This window comes from Stenella coeruleoalba (assembly GCF_951394435.1).
Source record: "Stenella coeruleoalba genome assembly, chromosome: 3".
Classification (NCBI taxonomy): domain Eukaryota; kingdom Metazoa; phylum Chordata; class Mammalia; order Artiodactyla; family Delphinidae; genus Stenella; species Stenella coeruleoalba.
In genome coordinates this window covers 125,262-150,268 of record NC_137148.1, presented here as the reverse complement: position 1 = coordinate 150,268, position 25,007 = coordinate 125,262, and positions in this window count along the sequence as shown.

The window sequence follows — 25,007 nt, the reverse complement described above, 5'->3', positions numbered from 1 at the left end:
GCGGGTTAGTGTTAGCGTACGGGTTAGGATTAGGGGACGGGTGAGGGTCAGGCTTCGGGGAAGGGTTAGGGTTAGGGTTCGGGCTAGGGTTAGGGTTAGGGGACGGGGACGGTTTAGGGTCTAGGTGAGGGTACGGCAACGCTTTAGGGGGAGCGTGCGTGTGAGGGCGCGGGTTAGTGTTAGCGTACGGGTTAGGATTAGGGGACGGGTGAGGGTCAGGCTTCGGGGAAGGGTTAGGGTTAGGGTTCGGGCTAGGGTTAGGGTTAGGGGACGGGGACGGTTTAGGGTCCAGGTGAGGGTACGGCAACGCTTTAGGGGGAGCGTGCGTGTGAGGGCGCGGGTTAGTGTTAGCGTACGGGTTAGGATTAGGGGACGGGTGAGGGTCAGGCTTCGGGGAAGGGTTAGGGTTAGGGTTCAGGCTAGGGTTAGGGTTAGGGGACGGGGATGGTTTAGGGTCTAGGTGAGGGTACGGCAACGCTTTAGGGGGAGCGTGCGTGTGAGGGCGCGGGTTACTGTTAGCGTACGGGTTAGGATTAGGGGACGGGTGAGGGTCAGGCTTCGAGGAAGGTTTAGGGTTAGGGTTCGGGCTAGGGTTAGGGTTAGGGGACGGGGACGGTTTAGGGTCCAGGTGAGGGTACGGCAACGCTTTAGGGGGAGCGTGCGTGTGAGGGCGTGGGTTAGTGTTAGCGTACGGGTTAGGATTAGGGGACGGGTGAGGGTCATGCTTCGGGGAAGGGTTAGGGTTAGGGTTCGGGCTAGGGTTAGGGTTAGGGGACGGGGACGGTTTAGGGTCCAGGTGAGGGTACGGCAACGCTTTAGGGGGAGCGTGCGTGTGAGGGCGCGGGTTAGTGTTAGCGTACGGGTTAGGATTAGGGGACGGGTGAGGGTCAGGCTTCGGGGAAGGGTTAGGGTTAGGGTTCGGGCTAGGGTTAGGGTTAGGGGACGGGGACGGTTTAGGGTCCAGGTGAGGGTACGGCAACGCTTTAGGGGGAGCGTGCGTGTGAGGGCGCGGGTTAGTGTTAGCGTACGGGTTAGGATTAGGGGACGGGTGAGGGTCAGGCTTCGGGGAAGGGTTAGGGTTAGGGTTCGGGCTAGGGTTAGGGTTAGGGGACGGGGACGGTTTAGGGTCCAGGTGAGGGTACTGCAACGCTTTAGGGGGAGCGTGCGTGTGAGGGCGTGGGTTAGTGTTAGCGTACGTGTTAGGATTAGGGGACGGGTGAGGGTCAGGCTTCGGGGAAGGGTTAGGGTTAGGGTTCGGGCTAGGGTTAGGGTTAGGGGACGGGGACGGTATAGGGTCCAGGTGAGGGTACGGCAACGCTTTAGGGGGAGCGTGCGTGTGAGGGCGCGGGTTAGGGTTAGCGTACGGGTTAGGATTAGGGGACGGGTGAGGGTCAGGCTTCGGGGAAGGGTTAGGGTTAGGGTTCGGGCTAGGGTTAGGGTTAGGGGACGGGGACGGTGTAGGGTCCAGGTGAGGGTACGGCAACGCTTTAGGGGGAGCGTGCGTGTGAGGGCGCGGGTTAGTTTTAGCGTACGGGTTAGGATTAGGGGACGGGTGAGGGTCAGGCTTCGGGGAAGGGTTAGGGTTAGGGTTCGGGCTAGGGTTAGGGTTAGGGGACGGGGACGGTTTAGGGTCGAGGTGAGGGTACGGCAACGCTTTAGGGGGAGCGTGCGTGTGAGGGCGCGGGTTAGTGTGAGCGTACGGGTTAGGATTAGGGGACGGGTGAGGGTCAGGCTTCGGGGAAGGGTTAGGGTTAGGGTTCGGGCTAGGGTTAGGGTTAGGGGACGGGGACGGTTTAGGGTCCAGGTGAGGGTACGGCAACGCTTTAGGGGGAGCGTGCGTGTGAGGGCGCGGGTTAGTGTTAGCGTACGTGTTAGGATTAGGGGACGGGTGAGGGTCAGGCTTCGGGGAAGGGTTAGGGTTAGGGTTCGGGCTAGGGTTAGGGTTAGGGGACGGGGACGGTTTAGGGTCCAGGTGAGGCTACGGCAACGCTTTAGGGGGAGCGTGCGTGTGAGGGCGCGGGTTAGTGTTAGCGTACGGGTTAGGATTAGGGGACGGGTGAGGGTCAGGCTTCGGGGAAGGGTTAGGGTTAGGGTTCGGGCTAGGGTTAGGGTTAGGGGACGGGGACGGTGTAGGGTCCAGGTGAGGGTACGGCAACGCTTTAGGGGGAGCGTGCGTGTGAGGGCGCGGGTTAGTGTTAGCGTACGGGTTAGGATTAGGGGACGGGTGAGGGTCAGGCTTCGGGGAAGGGTTAGGGTTAGGGTTCGGGCTAGGGTTAGGGTTAGGGGACGGGGATGGTTTAGGGTCTAGGTGAGGGTACGGCAACGCTTTAGGGGGAGCGTGCGTGTGAGGGCGCGGGTTAGTGTTAGCGTACGGGTTAGGATTATGGGACGGGTGAGGGTCAGGCTTCGGGGAAGGTTTAGGGTTAGGGTTCGGGCTAGGGTTAGGGTTAGGGGACGGGGACGGTTTAGGGTCCAGGTGAGGGTACGGCAACGCTTTAGGGGGAGCGTGCGTGTGAGGGCGCGGGTTAGTGTTAGCGTACGGGTTAGGATTAGGGCACGGGTGAGGGTCAGGCTTCGGGGAAGGGTTAGGGTTAGGGTTCGGGCTAGGGTTAGTGTTAGGGGACGGGGACGCTTTAGGGTCCAGGTGAGGGTACGGCAACGCTTTAGGGGGAGCGTGCGTGTGAGGGCGCGGGTTAGTGTTAGCGTACGGGTTAGGATTAGGGGACGGGTGAGGGTCAGGCTTCGGGGAAGGGTTAGGGTTAGGGTTCGGGCTAGGGTTAGGGTTAGGGGACGGGGATGGTTTAGGGTCCAGGTGAGGGTACGGCAATGCTTTAGGGGGAGCGTGCGTGTGAGGGCGCGGGTTAGTGTTAGCGTACGGGTTAGGATTAGGGGACGGGTGAGGGTCAGGCTTCGGGGAAGGGTTAGGGTTAGGGTTCGGGCTAGGGTTAGGGTTAGGGGACGGGGACGGTTTAGGGTCCAGGTGAGGCTACGGCAACGCTTTAGGGGGAGCGTGCGTGTGAGGGCGCGGGTTAGTGTTAGCGTACGGGTTAGGATTAGGTGACGGGTGAGGGTCAGGCTTCGGGGAAGGTTTAGGGTTCGGGTTCGGGCTAGGGTTAGGGTTAGGGGACGGGGACGGTTTAGGGTCCAGGTGAGGGTACGGCAACGCTTTAAGGGGAGCGTGCGTGTGAGGGCGCGGGTTAGTGTTAGCGTACGGGTTAGGATTAGGGGACGGGTGAGGGTCAGGCTTCGGGGAAGGGTTAGGGTTCGGGCTAGGGTTAGGGTTAGGGGACGGGGACGGTTTAGGGTCCAGGTGAGGGTACGGCAACGCTTTAGAGGGAGTGTGCGTGTGAGGGCGCGGGTTAGTGTGAGCGTACGGGTTAGGATTAGGGGACGGGTGAGGGTCAGGCTTCGGGGAAGGGTTAGGGTTAGGGTTCGGGCTAGGGTTAGGGTTAGGGGACGGGGACGGTTTAGGGTCCAGGTGAGGGTACGGCAACGCTTTAGGGGGAGCGTGCGTGTGAGGGCGCGGGTTAGTGTTAGCGTACGGGTTAGGATTAGGGGACGGGTGAGGGTCAGGCTTCGGGGAAGAGTTAGGGTTAGGGTTCGGGCTAGGGTTAGGGTTAGGGGACGGGGACGGTTTAGGGTCCAGGTGAGGGTACGGCAACACTTTAGGGGGAGCGTGCGTGTGAGGGCGCGGGTTAGTGTTAGCGTACGGGTTAGGATTAGGGGACGGTTGAGGGTCAGGCTTCGGGGAAGTGTTAGGGTTAGGGTTCGGGCTAGGGTTAGGGTTAGGGTTAGGGGACGGTTTAGGGTACAGGTGAGGGTACGGCAACGCTTTAGGGGGAGCGTGCGTGTGAGGGCGCGGGTTAGTGTTAGCGTACGGGTTAGGATTAGGGGACGGGTGAGGGTCACGCTTCGGGGAAGGGTTAGGGTTAGGGTTCGGGCTAGGGTTAGGGTTAGGGGACGGGGACGGCTTAGGGTCCAGGTGAGGGTACGACAACGCTTTAGGGGGAGCGTGCGTGTGAGGGCGCGGGTTAGTGTGAGCGTACGGGTTAGGATTAGGGGACGGGTGAGGGTCAGGCTTCGGGGAAGGGTTAGGGTTAGGGTTCGGGCTAGGGTTAGGGTTAGGGGACGGGGACGGTTTAGGGTCCAGGTGAGGGTACGGCAACGCTTTAGGGGGAGCGTGCGTGTGAGGGCGCGGGTTAGTGTTAGCGTACGGGTTAGGATTAGGGGACGGGTGAGGGTCAGGCTTCGGGGAAGGGATAGGGTTAGGGTTCGGGCTAGGGTTAGGGTTAGGGGACGGGGACGGTTTAGGGTCCAGGTGAGGGTACGGCAACGCTTTAGGGTGAGCGTGCGTGTGAGGGCGCGGGTTAGTGTTAGCGTACGGGTTAGGATTAGGGGACGGGTGAGGGTCAGGCTTCGGGGAAGGATTAGGGTTAGGGTTCGGGCTAGGGTTAGGGTTAGGGGACGGGGACGGTTTAGGGTCTAGGTGAGGGTACGGCAACGCTTTAGGGGGAGCGTGCGTGTGAGGGCGCGGGTTAGTGTTAGCGTACGGGTTAGGATTAGGGGACGGGTGAGGGTCAGGCTTCGGGGAAGGGTTAGGGTTAGGGTTTGGGCTAGGGTTAGGGTTAGGGGACGGGGACGGTTTAGGGTCCAGGTGAGGGTACGGCAACGCTTTAGGGGGAGCGTGCGTGTGAGGGCGCGGGTTAGTGTTAGCGTACGGGTTAGGATTAGGGGACGGGGGAGGGTCAGGCTTCGGGGAAGGGTTAGGGTTAGGGTTCGGGCTAGGGTTAGGGTTAGGGGACGGGGACGGTTTAGGGTCCTGGTGAGGGTACGGCAACGCTTTAGGGGGAGCGTGCGTGTGAGGGCGCGGGTTAGTGTTAGCGTACGGGTTAGGATTAGGGGACGGGTGAGGGTCAGGCTTCGGGGAAGGGTTAGGGTTAGGGTTCGGGCTAGGGTTAGGGTTAGGGGACGGGGACGGTTTAGGGTCCAGGTGAGGGTACGGCAACGCTTTAGGGGGAGCGTGCGTCTGAGGGCGCGGGTTAGTGTTAGCATACGGGTTAGGATTAGGGGACGGGTGAGGGTCAGGCTTCGGGGAAGGGTTAGGGTTAGGGTTCGGGCTAGGGTTAGGGTTAGGGGACGGGGACGGTTTAGGGTCCAGGTGAGGGTACGGCAACGCTTTAGGGGGAGCGTGCGTGTGAGGGCGCGGGTTAGTGTGAGCGTACGTGTTAGGATTAGGGGACGGGTGAGGGTCAGGCTTCGGGGAAGGGTTAGGGTTAGGGTTCGGGCTAGGGTTAGGGTTAGGGGACGGGGACGGTTTAGGGTCCAGGTGAGGGTACGGCAACGCTTTAGGGGGAGCGTGCGTGTGAGGGCGCGGGTTAGTGTTAGCGTACGGGTTAGGATTAGGGGACGGGTGAGGGTCAGGCTTCGGGGAAGGGTTAGGGTTAGGGTTCGGGCTAGGGTTAGGGTTAGGGGACGGGGACGGTTTAGGGTCCAGGTGAGGCTACGGCAACGCTTTAGGGGGAGCGTGCGTGTGAGGGCGCGGGTTAGTGTGAGCGTACGGGTTAGGATTAGGGGACGGGTGAGGGTCAGGCTTCGGGGAAGGGTTAGGGTTAGGGTTCGGGCTAGGGTTAGGGTTAGGGGACGGGGACGGTTTAGGGTCCAGGTGAGGGTACGGCAACGCTTTAGGGGGAGCGTGCGTGTGAGGGCGCGGGTTAGTGTTAGCGTACGGGTTAGGATTAGGGGACGGGTGAGGGTCAGGCTTCGGGGAAGGGTTAGGGTTAGGGTTCGGGCTAGGGTTAGGGTTAGGGGACGGGGACGGTTTAGGGTCCAGGTGAGGGTACGGCAACGCTTTAGGGGGAGCGTGCGTCTGAGGGCGCGGGTTAGTGTTAGCATACGGGTTAGGATTAGGGGACGGGTGAGGGTCAGGCTTCGGGGAAGGGTTAGGGTTAGGGTTCGGGCTAGGGTTCGGGTTAGGGGACGGGGACGGTATAGGGTCCAGGTGAGGGTACGGCAACGCTTTAGGGGGAGCGTGCGTGTGAGGGCGCGGGTTAGGGTTAGCGTACGGGTTAGGATTAGGGGACGGGTGAGGGTCAGGCTTCGGGGAAGGGTTAGGGTTAGGGTTCGGGCTAGGGTTAGGGTTAGGGGACGGGGACGGTGTAGGGTCCAGGTGAGGGTACGGCAACGCTTTAGGGGGAGCGTGCGTGTGAGGGCGCGGGTTAGTGTTAGCGTACGGGTTAGGATTAGGGGACGGGTGAGGGTCAGGCTTCGGGGAAGGGTTAGGGTTAGGGTTCGGGCTAGGGTTAGGGTTAGGGGACGGGGACGGTTTAGGGTCCAGGTGAGGGTACGGCAACGCTTTAGGGGGAGCGTGCGTGTGAGGGCGCGGGTTAGTGTTAGCGTACGTGTTAGGATTAGGGGACGGGTGAGGGTCAGGCTTCGGGGAAGGGTTAGGGTTAGGGTTCGGGCTAGGGTTAGGGTTAGGGGACGGGGACGGTTTAGGGTCCAGGTGAGGCTACGGCAACGCTTTAGGGGCAGCGTGCGTGTGAGGGCGCGGGTTAGTGTTAGCGTACGGGTTAGGATTAGGGGACGGGTGAGGGTCAGGCTTCGGGGAAGGGTTAGGGTTAGGGTTCGGGCTAGGGTTAGGGTTAGGGGACGGGGACGGTGTAGGGTCCAGGTGAGGGTACGGCAACGCTTTAGGGGGAGCGTGCGTGTGAGGGCGCGGGTTAGTGTTAGCGTACGGGTTAGGATTAGGGGACGGGTGAGGGTCAGGCTTCGGGGAAGGGTTAGGGTTAGGGTTCGGGCTAGGGTTAGGGTTAGGGGACGGGGATGGTTTAGGGTCTAGGTGAGGGTACGGCAACGCTTTAGGGGGAGCGTGCGTGTGAGGGCGCGGGTTAGTGTTAGCGTACGGGTTAGGATTATGGGACGGGTGAGGGTCAGGCTTCGGGGAAGGTTTAGGGTTAGGGTTCGGGCTAGGGTTAGGGTTAGGGGACGGGGACGGTTTAGGGTCCAGGTGAGGGTACGGCAACGCTTTAGGGGGAGCGTGCGTGTGAGGGCGCGGGTTAGTGTTAGCGTACGGGTTAGGATTAGGGCACGGGTGAGGGTCAGGCTTCGGGGAAGGGTTAGGGTTAGGGATCGGGCTAGGGTTAGTGTTAGGGGACGGGGACGCTTTAGGGTCCAGGTGAGGGTACGGCAACGCTTTAGGGGGAGCGTGCGTGTGAGGGCGCGGGTTAGTGTTAGCGTACGGGTTAGGATTAGGGGACGGGTGAGGGTCAGGCTTCGGGGAAGGGTTAGGGTTAGGGTTCGGGCTAGGGTTAGGGTTAGGGGACGGGGATGGTTTAGGGTCCAGGTGAGGGTACGGCAATGCTTTAGGGGGAGCGTGCGTGTGAGGGCGCGGGTTAGTGTTAGCGTACGGGTTAGGATTAGGGGACGGGTGAGGGTCAGGCTTCGGGGAAGGGTTAGGGTTAGGGTTCGGGCTAGGGTTAGGGTTAGGGGACGGGGACGGTTTAGGGTCCAGGTGAGGCTACGGCAACGCTTTAGGGGGAGCGTGCGTGTGAGGGCGCGGGTTAGTGTTAGCGTACGGGTTAGGATTAGGTGACGGGTGAGGGTCAGGCTTCGGGGAAGGGTTAGGGTTCGGGTTCGGGCTAGGGTTAGGGTTAGGGGACGGGGACGGTTTAGGGTCCAGGTGAGGGTACGGCAACGCTTTAAGGGGAGCGTGCGTGTGAGGGCGCGGGTTAGTGTTAGCGTACGGGTTAGGATTAGGGGACGGGTGAGGGTCAGGCTTCGGGGAAGGGTTAGGGTTCGGGCTAGGGTTAGGGTTAGGGGACGGGGACGGTTTAGGGTCCAGGTGAGGGTACGGCAACGCTTTAGGGGGAGCGTGCGTGTGAGGGCGCGGGTTAGTGTTAGCGTACGGGTTAGGATTAGGGGACGGGTGAGGGTCAGGCTTCGGGGAAGGGTTAGGGTTAGGGTTCGGGCTAGGGTTAGGGTTAGGGGACGGGGATGGTTTAGGGTCCAGGTGAGGGTATGGCAACGCTTTAGGGGGAGCGTGCGTGTGAGGGCGCGGGTTAGTGTTAGCGTACGGGTTAGGATTAGGGGACGGGTGAGGGTCAGGCTTCGGGGAAGTGTTAGGGTTAGGGATCGGGCTAGGGTTAGGGTTAGGGGACGGGGACGGTTTAGGGTCCAGGTGAGGGTACGGCAACGCTTTAGGGGGAGCGTGCGTGTGAGGGCGCAGGTTAGTGTTAGCGTACGGGTTAGGATTAGGGGACGGGTGAGGGTCAGGCTTCGGGGAAGGGTTAGGGTTAGGGTTCGGGCTAGGGTTAGGGTTAGGGGACGGGGATGGTTTAGGGTCTAGGTGAGGGTACGGCAACGCTTTAGGGGGAGCGTGCGTGTGAGGGCGCGGGTTACTGTTAGCGTACGGGTTAGGATTAGGGGACGGGTGAGGGTCAGGCTTCGGGGAAGGTTTAGGGTTAGGGTTCGGGCTAGGGTTAGGGTTAGGGGACGGGGACGGTTTAGGGTCCAGGTGAGGGTACGGCAACGCTTTAGGGGGAGCGTGCGTGTGAGGGCGCGGGTTAGTGTGAGCGTACGGGTTAGGATTAGGGGACGGGTGAGGGTCAGGCTTCGGGGAAGGGTTAGGGTTAGGGTTCGGGCTAGGGTTAGGGTTAGGGGACGGGGACGGTTTAGGGTCCAGGTGAGGCTACGGCAACGCTTTAGGGGGAGCGTGCGTGTGAGGGCGCGGGTTAGTGTTAGCGTACGGGTTAGGATTAGGGGACGGGTGAGGGTCAGGCTTCGGGGAAGGGTTAGGGTTAGGGTTCGGGCTAGGGTTAGGGTTAGGGGACGGGGACGGTTTAGGGTCTAGGTGAGGGTACGGCAACGCTTTAGGGGGAGCGTGCGTGTGAGGGCGCGGGTTAGTGTTAGCGTACGGGTTAGGATTAGGGGACGGGTGAGGGTCAGGCTTCGGGGAAGGGTTAGGGTTAGGGTTCGGGCTAGGGTTAGGGTTAGGGGACGGGGACGGTTTAGGGTCCAGGTGAGGGTACGGCAACGCTTTAGGGGGAGCGTGCGTGTGAGGGCGCGGGTTAGTGTTAGCGTACGGGTTAGGATTAGGGGACGGGTGAGGGTCAGGCTTCGGGGAAGGGTTAGGGTTAGGGTTCGGGCTAGGGTTAGGGTTAGGGGACGGGGATGGTTTAGGGTCTAGGTGAGGGTACGGCAACGCTTTAGGGGGAGCGTGCGTGTGAGGGCGCGGGTTACTGTTAGCGTACGGGTTAGGATTAGGGGACGGGTGAGGGTCAGGCTTCGGGGAAGGTTTAGGGTTAGGGTTCGGGCTAGGGTTAGGGTTAGGGGACGGGGACGGTTTAGGGTCCAGGTGAGGGTACGGCAACGCTTTAGGGGGAGCGTGCGTGTGAGGGCGTGGGTTAGTGTGAGCGTACGGGTTAGGATTAGGGGACGGGTGAGGGTCATGCTTCGGGGAAGGGTTAGGGTTAGGGTTCGGGCTAGGGTTAGGGTTAGGGGACGGGGACGGTTTAGGGTCCAGGTGAGGGTACGGCAACGCTTTAGGGGGAGCGTGCGTGTGAGGGCGCGGGTTAGTGTTAGCGTACGGGTTAGGATTAGGGGACGGGTGAGGGTCAGGCTTCGGGGAAGGGTTAGGGTTAGGGTTCGGGCTAGGGTTAGGGTTAGGGGACGGGGACGGTTTAGGGTCCAGGTGAGGGTACGGCAACGCTTTAGGGGGAGCGTGCGTGTGAGGGCGCGGGTTAGTGTTAGCGTACGGGTTAGGATTAGGGGACGGGTGAGGGTCAGGCTTCGGGGAAGGGTTAGGGTTAGGGTTCGGGCTAGGGTTAGGGTTAGGGGACGGGGACGGTTTAGGGTCCAGGTGAGGGTACTGCAACGCTTTAGGGGGAGCGTGCGTGTGAGGGCGTGGGTTAGTGTTAGCGTACGGGTTAGGATTAGGGGACGGGTGAGGGTCAGGCTTCGGGGAAGGGTTAGGGTTAGGGTTCGGGCTAGGGTTAGGGTTAGGGGACGGGGACGGTATAGGGTCCAGGTGAGGGTACGGCAACGCTTTAGGGGGAGCGTGCGTGTGAGGGCGCGGGTTAGGGTTAGCGTACGGGTTAGGATTAGGGGACGGGTGAGGGTCAGGCTTCGGGGAAGGGTTAGGGTTAGGGTTCGGGCTAGGGTTAGGGTTAGGGGACGGGGACGGTGTAGGGTCCAGGTGAGGGTACGGCAACGCTTTAGGGGGAGCGTGCGTGTGAGGGCGCGGGTTAGTTTTAGCGTACGGGTTAGGATTAGGGGACGGGTGAGGGTCAGGCTTCGGGGAAGGGTTAGGGTTAGGGTTCGGGCTAGGGTTAGGGTTAGGGGACGGGGACGGTTTAGGGTCGAGGTGAGGGTACGGCAACGCTTTAGGGGGAGCGTGCGTGTGAGGGCGCGGGTTAGTGTGAGCGTACGGGTTAGGATTAGGGGACGGGTGAGGGTCAGGCTTCGGGGAAGGGTTAGGGTTAGGGTTCGGGCTAGGGTTAGGGTTAGGGGACGGGGACGGTTTAGGGTCCAGGTGAGGGTACGGCAACGCTTTAGGGGGAGCGTGCGTGTGAGGGCGCGGGTTAGTGTTAGCGTACGTGTTAGGATTAGGGGACGGGTGAGGGTCAGGCTTCGGGGAAGGGTTAGGGTTAGGGTTCGGGCTAGGGTTAGGGTTAGGGGACGGGGACGGTTTAGGGTCCAGGTGAGGCTACGGCAACGCTTTAGGGGGAGCGTGCGTGTGAGGGCGCGGGTTAGTGTTAGCGTACGGGTTAGGATTAGGGGACGGGTGAGGGTCAGGCTTCGGGGAAGGGTTAGGGTTAGGGTTCGGGCTAGGGTTAGGGTTAGGGGACGGGGACGGTGTAGGGTCCAGGTGAGGGTACGGCAACGCTTTAGGGGGAGCGTGCGTGTGAGGGCGCGGGTTAGTGTTAGCGTACGGGTTAGGATTAGGGGACGGGTGAGGGTCAGGCTTCGGGGAAGGGTTAGGGTTAGGGTTCGGGCTAGGGTTAGGGTTAGGGGACGGGGATGGTTTAGGGTCTAGGTGAGGGTACGGCAACGCTTTAGGGGGAGCGTGCGTGTGAGGGCGCGGGTTAGTGTTAGCGTACGGGTTAGGATTATGGGACGGGTGAGGGTCAGGCTTCGGGGAAGGTTTAGGGTTAGGGTTCGGGCTAGGGTTAGGGTTAGGGGACGGGGACGGTTTAGGGTCCAGGTGAGGGTACGGCAACGCTTTAGGGGGAGCGTGCGTGTGAGGGCGCGGGTTAGTGTTAGCGTACGGGTTAGGATTAGGGCACGGGTGAGGGTCAGGCTTCGGGGAAGGGTTAGGGTTCGGGCTAGGGTTAGGGTTAGGGGACGGGGACGGTTTAGGGTCCAGGTGAGGGTACGGCAACGCTTTAGAGGGAGTGTGCGTGTGAGGGCGCGGGTTAGTGTGAGCGTACGGGTTAGGATTAGGGGACGGGTGAGGGTCAGGCTTCGGGGAAGGGTTAGGGTTAGGGTTCGGGCTAGGGTTAGGGTTAGGGGACGGGGACGGTTTAGGGTCCAGGTGAGGGTACGGCAACGCTTTAGGGGGAGCGTGCGTGTGAGGGCGCGGGTTAGTGTTAGCGTACGGGTTAGGATTAGGGGACGGGTGAGGGTCAGGCTTCGGGGAAGAGTTAGGGTTAGGGTTCGGGCTAGGGTTAGGGTTAGGGGACGGGGACGGTTTAGGGTCCAGGTGAGGGTACGGCAACACTTTAGGGGGAGCGTGCGTGTGAGGGCGCGGGTTAGTGTTAGCGTACGGGTTAGGATTAGGGGACGGTTGAGGGTCAGGCTTCGGGGAAGTGTTAGGGTTAGGGTTCGGGCTAGGGTTAGGGTTAGGGTTAGGGGACGGTTTAGGGTACAGGTGAGGGTACGGCAACGCTTTAGGGGGAGCGTCCGTGTGAGGACGCGGGTTAGTGTGAGCGTACGGGTTAGGATTAGGGGACGGGTGAGGGTCAGGCTTCGGGGAAGGTTTAGGGTTAGGGTTCGGGCTAGGGTTAGGGTTAGGGGACGGGGACGGTTTAGGGTCCAGGTGAGGGTACGGCAACGCTTTAGGGGGAGCGTGCGTGTGAGGGCGCGGGTTAGTGTTAGCGTACGGGTTAGGATTAGGGGACGGGTGAGGGTCACGCTTCGGGGAAGGGTTAGGGTTAGGGTTCGGGCTAGGGTTAGGGTTAGGGGACGGGGACGGCTTAGGGTCCAGGTGAGGGTACGGCAACGCTTTAGGGGGAGCGTGCGTGTGAGGGCGCGGGTTAGTGTGAGCGTACGGGTTAGGATTAGGGGACGGGTGAGGGTCAGGCTTCGGGGAAGGGTTAGGGTTAGGGTTCGGGCTAGGGTTAGGGTTAGGGGACGGGGACGGTTTAGGGTCCAGGTGAGGGTACGGCAACGCTTTAGGGGGAGCGTGCGTGTGAGGGCGCGGGTTAGTGTTAGCGTACGGGTTAGGATTAGGGGACGGGTGAGGGTCAGGCTTCGGGGAAGGGATAGGGTTAGGGTTCGGGCTAGGGTTAGGGTTAGGGGACGGGGACGGTTTAGGGTCCAGGTGAGGGTACGGCAACGCTTTAGGGTGAGCGTGCGTGTGAGGGCGCGGGTTAGTGTTAGCGTACGGGTTAGGATTAGGAGACGGGTGAGGGTCAGGCTTCGGGGAAGGATTAGGGTTAGGGTTCGGGCTAGGGTTAGGGTTAGGGGACGGGGACGGTTTAGGGTCTAGGTGAGGGTACGGCAACGCTTTAGGGGGAGCGTGCGTGTGAGGGCGCGTGTTAGTGTTAGCGTACGGGTTAGGATTAGGGGACGGGTGAGGGTCAGGCTTCGGGGAAGGGTTAGGGTTAGGGTTTGGGCTAGGGTTAGGGTTAGGGGACGGGGACGGTTTAGGGTCCAGGTGAGGCTACGGCAACGCTTTAGGGGGAGCGTGCGTGTGAGGGCGCGGGTTAGTGTTAGCGTACGGGTTAGGATTAGGGGACGGGGGAGGGTCAGGCTTCGGGGAAGGGTTAGGGTTAGGGTTCGGGCTAGGGTTAGGGTTAGGGGACGGGGACGGTTTAGGGTCCTGGTGAGGGTACGGCAACGCTTTAGGGGGAGCGTGCGTGTGAGGGCGCGGGTTAGTGTTAGCGTACGGGTTAGGATTAGGGGACGGGTGAGGGTCAGGCTTCGGGGAAGGGTTAGGGTTAGGGTTCGGGCTAGGGTTAGGGTTAGGGGACGGGGACGGTTTAGGGTCCAGGTGAGGGTACGGCAACGCTTTAGGGGGAGCGTGCGTCTGAGGGCGCGGGTTAGTGTTAGCATACGGGTTAGGATTAGGGGACGGGTTAGGGTCAGGCTTCGGGGAAGGGTTAGGGTTAGGGTTCGGGCTAGGGTTACGGTTAGGGGACGGGGACGGTTTAGGGTCCAGGTGAGGGTACGGCAACGCTTTAGGGGGAGCGTGCGTGTGAGGGCGCGGGTTAGTGTGAGCGTACGTGTTAGGATTAGGGGACGGGTGAGGGTCAGGCTTCGGGGAAGGGTTAGGGTTAGGGTTCGGGCTAGGGTTAGGGTTAGGGGACGGGGACGGTTTAGGGTCCAGGTGAGGGTACGGCAACGCTTTAGGGGGAGCGTGCGTGTGAGGGCGCGGGTTAGTGTTAGCGTACGGGTTAGGATTAGGGGACGGGTGAGGGTCAGGCTTCGGGGAAGGGTTAGGGTTAGGGTTCGGGCTAGGGTTAGGGTTAGGGGACGGGGACGGTTTAGGGTCCAGGTGAGGCTACGGCAACGCTTTAGGGGGAGCGTGCGTGTGAGGGCGCGGGTTAGTGTGAGCGTACGGGTTAGGATTAGGGGACGGGTGAGGGTCAGGATTCGGGGAAGGGTTAGGGTTAGGGTTCGGGCTAGGGTTAGGGTTAGGGGACGGGGACGGTTTAGGGTCCAGGTGAGGGTACGGCAACGCTTTAGGGGGAGCGTGCGTGTGAGGGCGCGGGTTAGTGTTAGCGTACGGGTTAGGATTAGGGGACGGGTGAGGGTCAGGCTTCGGGGAAGGGTTAGGGTTAGGGTTCGGGCTAGGGTTAGGGTTAGGGGACGGGGACGGTTTAGGGTCCAGGTGAGGGTACGGCAACGCTTTAGGGGGAGCGTGCGTCTGAGGGCGCGGGTTAGTGTTAGCATACGGGTTAGGATTAGGGGACGGGTGAGGGTCAGGCTTCGGGGAAGGGTTAGGGTTAGGGTTCGGGCTAGGGTTCGGGTTAGGGGACGGGGACGGTATAGGGTCCAGGTGAGGGTACGGCAACGCTTTAGGGGGAGCGTGCGTGTGAGGGCGCGGGTTAGGGTTAGCGTACGGGTTAGGATTAGGGGACGGGTGAGGGTCAGGCTTCGGGGAAGGGTTAGGGTTAGGGTTCGGGCTAGGGTTAGGGTTAGGGGACGGGGACGGTGTAGGGTCCAGGTGAGGGTACGGCAACGCTTTAGGGGGAGCGTGCGTGTGAGGGCGCGGGTTAGTGTTAGCGTACGGGTTAGGATTAGGGGACGGGTGAGGGTCAGGCTTCGGGGAAGGGTTAGGGTTAGGGTTCGGGCTAGGGTTAGGGTTAGGGGACGGGGACGGTTTAGGGTCGAGGTGAGGGTACGGCAACGCTTTAGGGGGAGCGTGCGTGTGAGGGCGCGGGTTAGTGTGAGCGTACGGGTTAGGATTAGGGGACGGGTGAGGGTCAGGCTTCGGGGAAGGGTTAGGGTTAGGGTTCGGGCTAGGGTTAGGGTTAGGGGACGGGGACGGTTTAGGGTCCAGGTGAGGGTACGGCAACGCTTTAGGGGGAGCGTGCGTGTGAGGGCGCGGGTTAGTGTTAGCGTACGTGTTAGGATTAGGGGACGGGTGAGGGTCAGGCTTCGGGGAAGGGTTAGGGTTAGGGTTCGGGCTAGGGTTAGGGTTAGGGGACGGGGACGGTTTAGGGTCCAGGTGAGGCTACGGCAACGCTTTAGGGGCAGCGTGCGTGTGAGGGCGCGGGTTAGTGTTAGCGTACGGGTTAGGATTAGGGGACGGGTGAGGGTCAGGCTTCGGGGAAGGGTTAGGGTTAGGGTTCGGGCTAGGGTTAGGGTTAGGGGACGGGGACGGTGTAGGGTCCAGGTGAGGGTACGGCAACGCTTTAGGGGGAGCGTGCGTGTGAGGGCGCGGGTTAGTGTTAGCGTACGGGTTAGGATTAGGGGACGGGTGAGGGTCAGGCTTCGGGGAAGGGTTAGGGTTAGGGTTCGGGCTAGGGTTAGGGTTAGGGGACGGGGATGGTTTAGGGTCTAGGTGAGGGTACGGCAACGCTTTAGGGGGAGCGTGCGTGTGAGGGCGCGGGTTAGTGTTAGCGTACGGGTTAGGATTATGGGACGGGTGAGGGTCAGGCTTCGGGGAAGGTTTAGGGTTAGGGTTCGGGCTAGGGTTAGGGTTAGGGGACGGGGACGGTTTAGGGTCCAGGTGAGGGTACGGCAACGCTTTAGGGGGAGCGTGCGTGTGAGGGCGCGGGTTAGTGTTAGCGTACGGGTTAGGATTAGGGCACGGGTGAGGGTCAGGCTTCGGGGAAGGGTTAGGGTTAGGGTTCGGGCTAGGGTTAGTGTTAGGGGACGGGGACGCTTTAGGGTCCAGGTGAGGGTACGGCAACGCTTTAGGGGGAGCGTGCGTGTGAGGGCGCGGGTTAGTGTTAGCGTACGGGTTAGGATTAGGGGACGGGTGAGGGTCAGGCTTCGGGGAAGGGTTAGGGTTAGGGTTCGGGCTAGGGTTAGGGTTAGGGGACGGGGATGGTTTAGGGTCCAGGTGAGGGTACGGCAATGCTTTAGGGGGAGCGTGCGTGTGAGGGCGCGGGTTAGTGTTAGCGTACGGGTTAGGATTAGGGGACGGGTGAGGGTCAGGCTTCTGGGAAGGGTTAGGGTTAGGGTTCGGGCTAGGGTTAGGGTTAGGGGACGGGGACGGTTTAGGGTCCAGGTGAGGCTACGGCAACGCTTTAGGGGGAGCGTGCGTGTGAGGGCGCGGGTTAGTGTTAGCGTACGGGTTAGGATTAGGTGACGGGTGAGGGTCAGGCTTCGGGGAAGGGTTAGGGTTCGGGTTCGGGCTAGGGTTAGGGTTAGGGGACGGGGACGGTTTAGGGTCCAGGTGAGGGTACGGCAACGCTTTAAGGGGAGCGTGCGTGTGAGGGCGCGGGTTAGTGTTAGCGTACGGGTTAGGATTAGGGGACGGGTGAGGGTCAGGCTTCGGGGAAGGGTTAGGGTTCGGGCTAGGGTTAGGGTTAGGGGACGGGGACGGTTTAGGGTCCAGGTGAGGGTACGGCAACGCTTTAGAGGGAGCGTGCGTGTGAGGGCGCGGGTTATTGTGAGCGTACGGGTTAGGATTAGGGGACGGGTGAGGGTCAGGCTTCGGGGAAGGGTTAGGGTTAGGGTTCGGGCTAGGGTTAGGGTTAGGGGACGGGGACGGTTTAGGGTCCAGGTGAGGGTACGGCAACGCTTTAGGGGGAGCGTGCGTGTGAGGGCGCGGGTTAGTGTTAGCGTACGGGTTAGGATTAGGGGACGGGTGAGGGTCAGGCTTCGGGGAAGAGTTAGGGTTAGGGTTCGGGCTAGGGTTAGGGTTAGGGGACGGGGACGGTTTAGGGTCCAGGTGAGGGTACGGCAACACTTTAGGGGGAGCGTGCGTGTGAGGGCGCGGGTTAGTGTTAGCGTACGGGTTAGGATTAGGGGACGGTTGAGGGTCAGGCTTCGGGGAAGTGTTAGGGTTAGGGTTCGGGCTAGGGTTAGGGTTAGGGGACGGGGACGGTTTAGGGTCCAGGTGAGGGTACGGCAACGCTTTAGGGGGAGCGTCCGTGTGAGGACGCGGGTTAGTGTGAGCGTACGGGTTAGGATTAGGGGACGGGTGAGGGTCAGGCTTCGGGGAAGGGTTAGGGTTAGGGTTCGGGCTAGGGTTAGGGTTAGGGGACGGGGACGGTTTAGGGTCCAGGTGAGGGTACGGCAACGCTTTAGGGGGAGCGTGCGTGTGAGGGCGCGGGTTAGTGTTAGCGTACGGGTTAGGATTAGGGGACGGGTGAGGGTCAGGCTTCGGGGAAGGGATAGGGTTAGGGTTCGGGCTAGGGTTAGGGTTAGGGGACGGGGACGGTTTAGGGTCCAGGTGAGGGTACGGCAACGCTTTAGGGGGAGCGTGCGTGTGAGGGCGCGGGTTAGTGTTAGCGTACGGGTTAGGATTAGGGGACGGGTGAGGGTCAGGCTTCGGGGAAGGGTTAGGGTTAGGGTTCGGGCTAGGGTTAGGGTTAGGGGACGGGGACGGTTTAGGGTCTAGGTGAGGGTACGGCAACGCTTTAGGGGGAGCGTGCGTGTGAGGGCGCGGGTTAGTGTTAGCGTACGGGTTAGGATTAGGGGACGGGTGAGGGTCAGGCTTCGGGGAAGGGTTAGGGTTAGGGTTCGGGCTAGGGTTAGGGTTAGGGGACGGGGACGGTTTAGGGTCCAGGTGAGGGTACGGCAACGCTTTAGGGGGAGCGTCCGTGTGAGGGCGCGGGTTAGTGTGAGCGTACGTGTTAGGATTAGGGGACGGGTGAGGGTCAGGCTTCGGGGAAGGGTTAGGGTTAGGGTTCGGGCTAGGGTTAGGGTTAGGGGACGCGGACGGTTTAGGGTCCAGGTGAGGGTACGGCAACGCTTTAGGGGGAGCGTGCGTGTGAGGGCGCGCGTTAGTGTTAGCGTACGGGTTAGGATTAGGGGACGGGTGAGGGTCAGGCTTCGGGGAAGGTTTAGGGTTAGGGTTCGGGCTAGGGTTAGGGTTAGGGGACGGGGACGGTTTAGGGTCCAGGTGAGGCTACGGCAACGCTTTAGGGGGAGCGTGCGTGTGAGGGCGCGGGTTAGTGTTAGCGTACGGGTTAGGATTAGGGGACGGGTGAGGGTCAGGCTTCGGGGAAGGGTTAGGGTTAGGGTTCGGGCTAGGGTTAGGGTTAGGGGACGGGGACGGTTTAGGGTCCAGGTGAGGGTACGGCAACGCTTTAGGGGGAGCGTGCGTGTGAGGGCGCGGGTTAGTGTTAGCGTACGGGTTAGGATTAGGGGACGGGTGAGGGTCAGGCTTCGGGGAAGGGTTAGGGTTAGGGTTCGGGCTAGGGTTAGGGTTAGGGGACGGGGACGGTTTAGGGTCCAGGTGAGGGTACGGCAACGCTTTAGGGGGAGCGTGCGTCTGAGGGCGCGGGTTAGTGTTAGCATACGGGTTAGGATTAGGGGACGGGTGAGGGTCAGGCTTCGGGGAAGGGTTAGGGTTAGGGTTCGGGCTAGGGTTCGGGTTAGGGGACGGGGACGGTTTAGGGTCCACGTGAGGGTACGGCAACGCTTTAGGGGGAGCGTGCGTGTGAGGGCGCGGGTTAGTGTGAGCGTACGTGTTAGGATTAGGGGACGGGTGAGGGTCAGGCTTCGGGGAAGTGTTAGGGTTAGGGTTCGGGCTAGGGTTAGGGTTAGGGGACGGGGACGGTTTAGGGTCCAGGTGAGGGTACGGCAACGCTTTAGGGGGAGCGTGCGTGTGAGGGCGCGGGTTAGTGTTAGCGTACGGGTTAGGATTAGGGCACGGGTGAGGGTCAGGCTTCGGGGAAGGGTTAGGGTTAGGGTTCGGGCTAGGGTTAGGGTTAGGGGACGGGGACGGTTTAGGGTCCAGGTGAGGGTACGGCAACGCTTTAGGGGGAGCGTGCGTGTGAGGGCGCGGGTTAGTGTGAGCGTACGGGTTAGGATTAGGGGACGGGTGAGGGTCAGGCTTCGGGGAAGGGTTAGGGTTAGGGTTCGGGCTAGGGTTAGGGTTAGGGGACGGGGACGGTTTAGGGTCCAGGTGAGGGTAGGCAACGCTTTAGGGGGAGCGTGCGTGTGAGGGCGCGGGTTAGTGTTAGCGTACGGGTTAGGATTACGGGACGGGTGAGGGTCAGGCTTCGGGGAAGAGTTAGGGTTAGGGTTAGGGCTAGGGTTAGGGTTAGGGGACGGGGACGGTTTAGGGTCCAGGTGAGGGTACGGCAACGCTTTAGGGGGAGCGTGCGTGTGAGGGCGCGGGTTAGTGTTAGCGTACTGGTTAGGATTAGGGGACGGGTGATGGTCAGGCTTCGGGGAAGGGTTAGGGTTAGGGTTCGGGCTAGGGTTAGGGTTAGGGGACGGGGACGGTTTAGGGTCGAGGTGATGGTACGGCAACGCTTTAGGGGGAGCGTGCGTGTGAGGGCGCGGGTTAGTGTTAGCGTACGGGTTAGGATTAGGGGACGGGTGAGGGTCAGGCTTCGGGGAAGTGTTAGGGTTAGGGTTCGGGCTAGGGTTAGGGTTAGGGGACGGGGACGGTTTAGGGTCCAGGTGAGGGTACGGCAACGCTTTAGGGGGAGCGTCCGTGTGAGGACGCGGGTTAGTGTTAGCGTATGTGTTAGGATTAGGGGACGGGTGAGGGTCAGGCTTCGGGGAAGGTTTAGGGTTAGGGTTCGGGCTAGGGTTAGGGTTAGGGGACGGGGACGGTTTAGGGTCCAGGTGAGGGTACGGCAACGCTTTAGGGGGAGCGTGCGTGTGAGGGCGCGGGTTAGTGTTAGCGTACGGGTTAGGATTAGGGGACGGGTGAGGGTCACGCTTCGGGGAAGGGTTAGGGTTAGGGTTCGGGCTAGGGTTAGGGTTAGGGGACGGGGACGGTTTAGGGTCCAGGTGAGGGTACGGCAACGCTTTAGGGGGAGCGTGCGTGTGAGGGCGCGCATTAGTGTTAGCGTATGGGTTAGGATTAGGGGACGGGTGAGGGTCAGGCTTCGGGGAAGGGTTAGGGTTAGGGTTCGGGCTAGGGTTAGGGTTAGGGGACGGGGACGGCTTAGGTTCCAGGTGAGGGTACGGCAACGCTTTAGGGGGAGCGTGCGTGTGAGGGCGCGGGTTAGTGTGAGCGTACGGGTTAGGATTAGGGGACGGGTGAGGGTCAGGCTTCGGGGAAGGGTTATGGTTAGGGTTCGGGCTAGGGTTAGGGTTAGGGGACGGGGACGGTTTAGGGTCCAGGTGAGGGTATGGCAACGCTTTAGGGGGAGCGTGCGTGTGAGGGCACGGGTTAGTGTTAGCGTACGGGTTAGGATTAGGGGACGGGTGAGGGTCAGGCTTCGGGGAAGGGTTAGGGTTAGGGTTCGGGCTAGGGTTAGGGTTAGGGGACGGGGACGGTTTAGGGTCCAGGTGAGGGTACGGTAATGCTTTAGGGGGAGCGTGCGTGTGAGGGCGCGGGTTAGTGTTAGCGTACGGGTTAGGATTAGGGCACGGGTGAGGGTCAGGCTTCGGGGAAGGGTTAGGGTTAGGGTTCGGGCTAGGGTTAGGGTTAGGGGACGGGGACGGTTTAGGGTCCAGGTGAGGGTACGGCAACGCATTAGGGGGAGCGTGCGTGTGAGGGCGCGGGTTAGTGTTAGCGTACGGGTTAGGATTAGGGGACGGGTGAGGGTCAGGCTTCGGGGAAGGGTTAGGGTTAGGGTTCGGGCTAGGGTTAGGGTTAGGGGACGGGGACGGTTTAGGGTCCAGGTGAGGGTACGGCAACGCTTTAGGGGGAGCGTGCGTGTGAGGGCGCGGGTTAGTGTTAGCGTACGGGTTAGGATTAGGGGACGGGTGAGGGTCAGGCTTCGGGGAAGGGTTAGGGTTAGGGTTCGGGCTAGGGTTAGGGTTAGGGGACGGGGACGGTTTAGGGTCCAGGTGAGGGTACGGCAACGCTTTAGGGGGAGCGTGCGTGTGAGGGCGCGGGTTAGTGTTAGCGTACGGGTTAGGATTAGGGGACGGGTGAGGGTCAGGCTTCGGGGAAGGGTTAGGGTTAGGGTTCGGGCTAGGGTTAGGGTTAGGGGACGGGGACGGTTTAGGGTCCAGGTGAGGGTACGGCAACGCTTTAGGGGGAGCGTGCGTGTGAGGGCGCGGGTTAGTGTTAGCGTATGGGTTAGGATTAGGGGACGGGTGAGGGTCAGGCTTCGGGGAAGGGTTAGGGTTAGGGTTCGGGCTAGGGTTAGGGTTAGGGGACGGGGACGGTTTAGGGTCCAGGTGAGGGTACGGCAACGCTTTAGGGGGAGCGTGCGTGTGAGGGCGCGGGTTAGTGTTAGCGTACGGGTTAGGATTAGGGCACGGGTGAGGGTCAGGCTTCGGGGAAGGGTTAGGGTTAGGGTTCGGGCTAGGGTTAGGGTTAGGGGACGGGGACGGTTTAGGGTCCAGGTGAGGGTACGGCAACGCTTTAGGGGGAGCGTGCGTGTGAGGGCGCGGGTTAGTGTGAGCGTACGGGTTAGGATTAGGGGACGGGTGAGGGTCACGCTTCGGGGAAGGGTTAGAGTTAGGGTTCGGGCTAGGGTTAGGGTTAGGGGACGGGGACGGTTTAGGGTCCAGGTGAGGGTACGGCAACGCTTTAGGGGGAGCGTGCGTGTGAGGGTGCGGGTTAGTGTTAGCGTATGTGTTAGGATTAGGTGACGGGTGAGGGTCAGGCTTCGGGGAAGGGTTAGGGTTAGGGTTCGGGCTAGGGTTAGGGTTAGGGGACGGGGACGGTTTAGGGTCCAGGTGAGGGTACGGCAACGCTTTAGGGGGAGCGTGCGTGTGAGGGCGCGGGTTAGTGTTAGCGTACGGGTTAGGATTAGGGGACGGGTGAGGGTCAGGCTTCGGGGAAGGGTTAGGGTTCGGGTTCGGGCTAGGGTTAGGGTTAGGGGACGGGGACGGTTTAGGGTCCAGGTGAGGGTACGGCAACGCTTTAAGGGGAGCGTGCGTGTGAGGGCGCGGGTTAGTGTTAGCGTACGGGTTAGGATTAGGGGACGGGTGAGGGTCACGCTTCGGGGAAGGGTTAGGGTTCGGGCTAGGGTTAGGGTTAGGGGACGGGGACGGTTTAGGGTCCAGGTGAGGGTACGGCAACGCTTTAGAGGGAGCGTGCGTGTGAGGGCGCGGGTTAGTGTGAGGGTACGGGTTAGGATTAGGGGACGGGTGAGGGTCAGGCTTCGGGGAAGTGTTAGGGTTAGGGTTCGGGCTAGGGTTAGGGTTAGGGAACGGGGACGGTTTAGGGTCCAGGTGAGGGTACGGCAACGCTTTAGGGGGAGCGTGCGTGTGAGGGCGCGGGTTAGTGTTAGCGTACGGGTTAGGATTAGGGGACGGGTGAGGGTCAGGCTTCGGGGAAGAGTTAGGGTTAGGGTTCGGGCTATGGTTAGGGTTAGGGGACGGGGACGGTTTAGGGTCCAGGTGAGGGTACGGCAACGCTTTAGGGGGAGCTTCCGTGTGAGGACGCGGGTTAGTGTGAGCGTACGGGTTAGGATTAGGGGACGGGTGAGGGTCAGGCTTCGGGGAAGGTTTAGGGTTAGGGTTCGGGCTAGGGTTAGGGTTAGGGGACGGGGACGGTTTAGGGTCCAGGTGAGGGTACGGCAACGCTTTAGGGGGAGCGTGCGTGTGAGGGCGCGGGTTAGTGTTAGCGTACGGGTTAGGATTAGGGGACGGGTGAGGGTCACGCTTCGGGGAAGGGTTAGGGTTAGGGTTCGGGCTAGGGTTAGGGTTAGGGGACGGGGACGGTTTAGGGTCCAGGTGAGGGTACGGCAACGCTTTAGGGGGAGCGTGCGTGTGAGGGCGCGCGTTAGTGTTAGCGTATGGGTTAGGATTAGGGGACGGGTGAGGGTCAGGCTTCGGGGAAGGGTTAGGGTTAGGGATCGGGCTAGGGTTAGGGTTAGGGGACGGGGACGGCTCAGGGTCAAGGTGAGGGTACGGCAACGCTTTAGGGGGAGCGTGCGTGTGAGGGCGCGGGTTAGTGTGAGCGTACGGGTTAGGATTAGGGGACGGGTGAGGGTCACGCTTCGGGGAAGGGTTAGGGTTAGGGTTGGGGCTAGGGTTAGGGTTAGGGGACGGGGACGGTTTAGGGTCCAGGTGAGGGTACGGCAACGCTTTAGGGGGAGCGTGCGTGTGATGGCGCGCGTTAGTGTTAGCGTATGGGTTAGGATTAGGGGACGGGTGAGGGTCAGGCTTCGGGGAAGGGTTAGGGTTAGGGTTCGGGCTAGGGTTAGGGTTAGGGGACGGGGACTGTTTAGGGTCCAGGTGAGGGTACGGCAACGCATTAGGGGGAGCGTGCGTGTGAGGGCGCGGGTTAGTGTTAGCGTACGGGTTAGGATTAGGGGACGGGTGAGGGTCAGGCTTCGGGGAAGGGTTAGGGTTAGGGTTCGGGCTAGGGTTAGGGTTAGGGGACGGGGACGGTTTAGGGTCCAGGTGAGGGTACGGCAACGCTTTAGGGGGCGCGTGCGTGTGAGGGCGCGGGTTAGTGTTAGCATACGGGTTAGGATTAGGGGACGGGTGAGGGTCAGGCTTCGGGGAAGGGTTAGGGTTAGGGTTCGGGCTAGGGTTAGGGTTAGGGGACGGGGACGGTTTAGGGTCCAGGTGAGGGTACGGCAACGCTTTAGGGGGAGCGTGCGTGTGAGGGCCTGGCTTAGTGTTAGCGTACGGGTTAGGATTAGGGGACGGGTGAGGGTCAGGTTTCGGGGAAGGGTTAGGGTTAGGGTTCGGGCTAGGGTTAGGGTTAGGGGACGGGGACGATTTAGGGTTCAGGTGAGGGTACGGCAACGCTTTAGGGGGAGCGTGCGTGTGAGGGCGCGGGTTAGTGTTAGCGTACGGGTTAGGATTAGGGGACGGGTGAGGGTCAGGCTTCGGGGAAGGGTTAGGGTTAGGGTTCGGGCTAGGGTTAGGGGACGGGGACGGTTTAGGGTCCAGGTGAGGCTACGGCAACGCTTTAGGGGGAGCGTGCGTGTGAGGGCGCGGGTTAGTGTTAGCGTACGGGTTAGGATTAGGGGACGGGTGAGGGTCAGGCTTCGGGGAAGGGTTAGGGTTAGGGTTCGGGCTAGGGTTAGGGTTAGGGGATGGAGACGGTTTAGGGTCCAGGTGAGGGTACGGCAACGCTTTAGGGTGAGCGTGCGTGTGAGGGCGCGGGTTAGTGTTAGCGTATGGGTTAGGATTAGGGGACGGGTGAGGGTCAGGCTTTGGGGAAGGATTAGGGTTAGGGTTCGGGCTAGGGTTAGGGTTAGGGGACGGGGACGGTTTAGGGTCTAGGTGAGGGTACGGCAACGCTTTAGGGGGAGCGTGCGTGTGAGGGCGCGGGTTAGTGTTAGCGTACGGGTTAGGATTAGGGGACGGGTGAGGGTCAGGCTTCGGGGAAGGTTTAGGGTTAGGGTTCGGGCTAGGGTTAGGGTTAGGGGACGGGGACGGTTTAGGGTCCAGGTGAGGCTACGGCAACGCTTTAGGGGGAGCGTGCGTGTGAGGGCGCGGGTTAGTGTTAGCGTACGGGTTAGGATTAGGGGACGGGTGAGGGTCAGGCTTCGGGGAAGGGTTAGGGTTAGGGTTCGGGCTAGGGTTAGGGTTAGGGGACGGGGACGGTTTAGGGTCCAGGTGAGGGTACGGCAACGCTTTAGGGGGAGCGTGCGTGTGAGGGCGCGGGTTAGTGTTAGCGTACGGGTTAGGATTAGGGGAAGGGTGAGGGTCAGGCTTCGGGGAAGGGTTAGGGTTAGGGTTCGGGCTAGGGTTAGGGTTAGGGGACGGGGACGGTTTAGGGTCCAGGTGAGGGTACGGCAACGCTTTAGGGGGAGCGTGCGTGTGAGGGCGCGGGTTAGTGTTAGCGTACGGGTTAGGATTAGGGCACGGGTGAGGGTCAGGCTTCGGGGAAGGGTTAGGGTTAGGGTTCGGGCTAGGGTTAGGGTTAGGGGACGGGGACGGTTTAGGGTCCAGGTGAGGGTACGGCAACGCTTTAGGGGGAGCGTGCGTGTGAGGGCGCGGGTTAGTGTTAGCGTACGGGTTAGGATTAGGGGACGGGTGAGGGTCAGGCTTCGGGGAAGGGTTAGGGTTAGGGTTCGGGCTAGGGTTAGGGTTAGGGGACGGGGACGGTTTAGGGTCCAGGTGAGGGTACGGCAACGCTTTAGGGTGAGCGTGCGTGTGAGGGCACGGGTTAGTGTGAGCGTACGTGTTAGGATTAGGGGACGGGTGAGGGTCAGGCTTCGGGGAAGGGTTAGGGTTAGGGTTCGGGCTAGGGTTAGGGTTAGGGGACGGGGACGGTTTAGGGTCCAGGTGAGGGTACGGCAACGCTTTAGGGGGAGCGTGCGTGTGAGGGCACGGGTTAGTGT